At 44.5% G+C, this 4,532-nt stretch overlaps 1 long non-coding RNA gene across 1 annotated transcript; it reads left to right on the top strand.

Annotated features, from left to right (window-relative positions):
• The first annotated feature begins 1,496 nt into the window (after positions 1–1,496).
• LOC130521008 (uncharacterized) lies at positions 1,497–2,824 on the top strand. Its single transcript, XR_008949151.1, has 2 exons — positions 1,497–1,802; positions 2,725–2,824. It is a non-coding gene; the product is annotated as an uncharacterized LOC130521008 (long non-coding RNA).
• The last annotated feature ends 1,708 nt before the right edge of the window (positions 2,825–4,532 follow it).

The following is a 4,532-nucleotide window of genomic DNA, read 5'->3' as shown; positions in this document are numbered from 1 at the left end:
GATAGAAGGTCATAAGATGAGTCTGAAGAGAAGATGTGAACATGTGACTGAAGGAACTCATGAAGCAGGAAGTGGAACCCTGCTGAACAAGATCTACACTGAGCTCTACATCACTGAGGGACAAAGTGAGGAGGTGGACACACAACATGAGGTGAGACAGCTTGAGAGAACCTCCAAGAAGAACATCCAGGACACTCCAATCAAGTGCCAGGACATCTTCAAAGTCTTATCTGAGCAACAGAGACACATCAGAGTGGTTCTGACCAACGGTGTCGCCGGCGTTGGAAAAACCTTCTCAGTGCAGAAGTTCAGTCTGGACTGGGCAGAAGGCAGAAGGTTTGGAGAACCAAGACATCAGTCTGGTGCTTCCGCTCTCATGGAGGGAGCTGAACTTGATCAGAGATGAGCAGCACAGTCTTCTCTCACTGCTTCATGTTTTCCATCCAACATTACAGAAGATCAGAGCAGAAGATCTGACTGTCTGGAAACTTCTGTTCATCTTTGATGGCCTGGATGAAAGCAGATTTTCACTGGGTTTCAACAAGCATCAGCTCATCTCTGATGTCACACAAGTATCGTCAGTTGAGGTGCTCCTGGTGAACCTCATCCAGGGGAACCTGCTTCCCTCAGCTCTCATCTGGATCACCTCCAGACCTGCAGCAGCCCATCAGATTCCTCCTCGTGTGTTGACAGGATCACAGAAGTACGAGGCTTCACTGACTCCCAGAAGGAGGAGTACTCAGGAGGAGGTTCAGTGATGAAGATCTGTCCAAGAGAATCATCTCACACATCAAGGCCTCCAGGAGCCTCCACATCATGTGTCTGATCCCAGTTTTCTGCTGGATCACTGCTATAGTTCTGGAGGACATGATGACCAGAGACCAGAGAGGAGAGCTGCCCCAAACCCTGACTGACCTCTACTCACACTTCCTGAGGGTTCAGATAAAGAGGAAGAAGCAGAAGTATGGAGGAAAGCAGAGACCAGGGAACTGACTGAGGCTGATAAAGAACTCCTTCTGAAGTTGGGTCGGCTGGCGTTTGAACATCTGGAGAAAGGAAACATCATGTTCTACTCAGAAGACCTGGAGCGATGTGGACTGGACGTCTCCGAGGTGTCGGTGTACTCAGGAGTTTGTACAGAGATCTTCAAGAGAGAGAGTGTGATCTTCCAGAAATCAGTCTACTGCTTTGTTCATCTGAGCATTCAGGAGTTTCTGGCTGCCGTCTACATGTTCCACCGTTACACCAGGAAGACACAGCGGTTATAAATCAGTTCCTAAAATATTCTGAACAAACCACTTTTCCTGGTTTGTTGGGTTGTTTAATAACGATCCAGCCAAATCTCTTGATGACTTCCTCAGGAGAGCACTAATGAAATCTCTCAAAAGTAAAAATGGCCACCTGGACTTGTTTGTTCGCTTCCTTCATGGTCTCTCTCTGGAGTCCAATCAGAGGATCTTGGTGGACTGTTGGATCAGAGGAACAGCCCCCAGAAACCATCCAGAAGGTCCTCAACAACCTGAAGGAGGTGAACAGTGATAAAATCTCCCCAGACAGAAGCATCAACATCTTCCACTGTCTGATGGAGATGAAGGATCAGTCAGTCCATCAGGAGATCCAAGAGTTCCTGAAGTCAGAGAAGAAATCAGAGAGGAAACTGTCAGAGATCCACTGTTCAGCTCTGGCCTACCTGCTGCAGATGTCAGAGGAGGTTCTGGATGAGCTGAACCTGCAGCAGTACAAACCTCAGATGAGGGACGACGTCGCCTGATTCCAGCTGTGAGGAACTGCAGGAAGGCCGTGTAAGTAAAGATTTTGGGGCCGGACATCGGCGTTTAAATCAAGCGAGTGGATCATGTCAGGTAGCAATACCCCCTCCAGTGGTCATTCCTTCAATTCTTTATCTCCATTGCAGCGTCCATAAATTAAAAAAACAACAATTCATCCAGAAATGTTCAACACTGGCTGGATATAAGTTCAAAGGTCAATCCAGACAAACCAACATAAGGCAGGAATAATAGGAGCCACAAGTTAACTGACTATCATGAAATTACTGTCATGTCATTAAATCACTTTTGTTTGTTTGTATACATCGTATTCAAACACAGAAAAACACATTTTAACTAATGACACGTGACTATTTTGCTTCATTTGTTCAACGTAAAAACAGCCGGCCTCGTTGGTTTAAATGGGTGTTTTAGGTCTTTGTGGCGGTTCCGTTTGGAGCCTTTATGTGACCCACAAAGTTGTTTGACCCTTTCCACACCCGTTAGGTGGCAACTTCATCACTAGCAACAAAAGGTGCAGTGAAAATGATTTGAAGGGAAACAGGCAGATATAACAGAAGCTGAGGGCAATCGATGCAACCAGAGACTCTGATGTCATCGATCGGATCGCTGAATTAAGACTTGACGCACCATCGTACAAATTGATGAAATGCAAATATCCAAAGAGCCGATAGACAGATAAAAAGATGCACGTTTCTTTAAACCATTTGCTACAATCATTTTAAATATTGAGTAATTATGAGCTGTTCTAAAATAAGACAAATGTTGAGAATAATTCAGTTGCATTTCAGATCTGATGGTCGTTCAAACTGTTGCTCTACGGTGTTGAATTTAGCTTTTCCAGGAAATGAGCTACATTTGTGTTGAGGTAGATTCTCAGATAAGTTGATTAGAAATCCCAAAGTTTGACTCACTATTTTTGTTTCATACACAACAGACTGTCTGGTCGTTTTCTTTCAACGAGTCATTGGGAAGTTGTGGCCTCAGCAATGACGTCAAACCCTTCTCATCTACGGGAGCTGAGCTTAAGCAGGAACCTTAACCTGACAGATGCCGACGTAAAGTTACTGTCTTCTGCAATGATGCATCCAAACTGCAGACTGGAGACGCTCGGTCAGGAGGCCTCTGTTGGTCTTTTCTAAATTTCTTTACATTTTCTGCTTTTCTCTTCATTTTCAGATTTAGAAATGTGTTTTTATTTGCCCCATTTATTCTTTTCCAGACTGAGTGCTGCAGTTTATCAGAGATCAGCTGTGACTCTCTGGCCTCGGCGCTGAGGTCCAATCCCTCCCATCTGAGGGTTCTGGACCTGAGTCAGAACCAGCTGAAGGATCCAGCAGTGAAGCTGCTCTGTGGTTTTCTCCAGGATCCTCTCTGTGAGCTGGAGACTCTCAGGTCAGTCAGAGATGATCCAGTACTTTCCCAGGTGTAACTAGTTAGACAATAATGTTTCCATGTTTGATCTTTGTTATAAACGTAGTGTTACAGTTCTCAGAAAAAAGACCACACAGGACAGATTTGCAGTATTAAATTGGTTGTGGAAATCTGTCCCATGTGAGGATGGTCATCAATGACTAGAAAGGAAGTATCAGTTGTAGATTTGTCTTGTTTTATTTTAGGCTGGCCACAAAACCGCCCAAACATTCAGACCAATCAAAAATGGTTCTTCCTGTCTTTTAAAGATCAGAAGGAAAACTAGAAACCCCAAAAGAAAGCTGCTGCTGCAGTGTGCCATGCCCCTTCTCTCCTGAGAAAAGCCATCCCAAAAAAGAGAAAAGCCCAAGTGTGAAGTGAGCACCCTGTTAAACCTTGGTACCGAAAGCCTGCAGTCATTCTCATCTTAGGTGGCTTCATTCCAGCCAGAAGCCCAAACCTGCCTCCCTCTTAAAGGGGCAGCAGGTCAGTCCAACCACAGAAACCTTCATGAAGATCTGAAGCTTTCAGCATCCACAATTGTTGCACCTCACTTCCATTGGAGTCCAAATCAGAAGTCAACAAGTTGATTCTACACCGATTCTACACAATGCAACCATTTTAAAAAGGTTTCCATCCATAAGTTTTCACACATTTTTAGATAAATCTGTTTGTTCATCGCCTCCTTCTGTTGTAATGGTCATTAAAGAAAATGACCTTATTGGAGTTTTTCTCCTCACAAATATGACTTTCTATGAACGATGCAATAAATGCAGCTTGCAATCTAAGACAATATGGAAGTATGTGTATATAATAGTAGTGGAAGTAGCTCATAAAATAATACATTTGCTCTTCTCATCGAATCTCTCTATGTTATTAAAGAAAAACCTGCTCTTAGTCAACAACATCTAAGACATCAACCAAAAATCCTAATTTTATACAATCTAATATAAAACAGTAGAGAAGACTCTTTCTGCAGAGACACTGGTGGCAGGAATGCAGAAGTATCACCTGCTCAACTTGGAAGGTGGAGCAGAAACCACCAGCTGAGAAGGTCCTCAGCGAGAGGAAGTGGTGGAGAACCATGAAACTTGCTAAGCTCCACCTCAGCTCCAGAGACGGGCTGAGCTGGAGCTGTGGCACCAGGTATCGCCCAGAAGAGCCTCCAACAAACAAGCTCTTCTCTTGGGAGGAGAGGGCTTTGAATCTCAGCTCAGTGTGCTTGTCTCTAGTAGGTGGCAGCTGCACCTTTTCCTGAGGTCCTTGTTGATGCCCTGAGGGGAATTGATGCTCCTGCAATGTTTTCTGGCAGCATTGAGCTTGCAGTGGGGC

This window comes from Takifugu flavidus, unplaced genomic scaffold (genome assembly GCF_003711565.1).
Source record: "Takifugu flavidus isolate HTHZ2018 unplaced genomic scaffold, ASM371156v2 ctg638, whole genome shotgun sequence".
NCBI lineage: Eukaryota > Metazoa > Chordata > Actinopteri > Tetraodontiformes > Tetraodontidae > Takifugu > Takifugu flavidus.
This window is presented reverse-complemented; position numbering and strand designations above follow the sequence as displayed.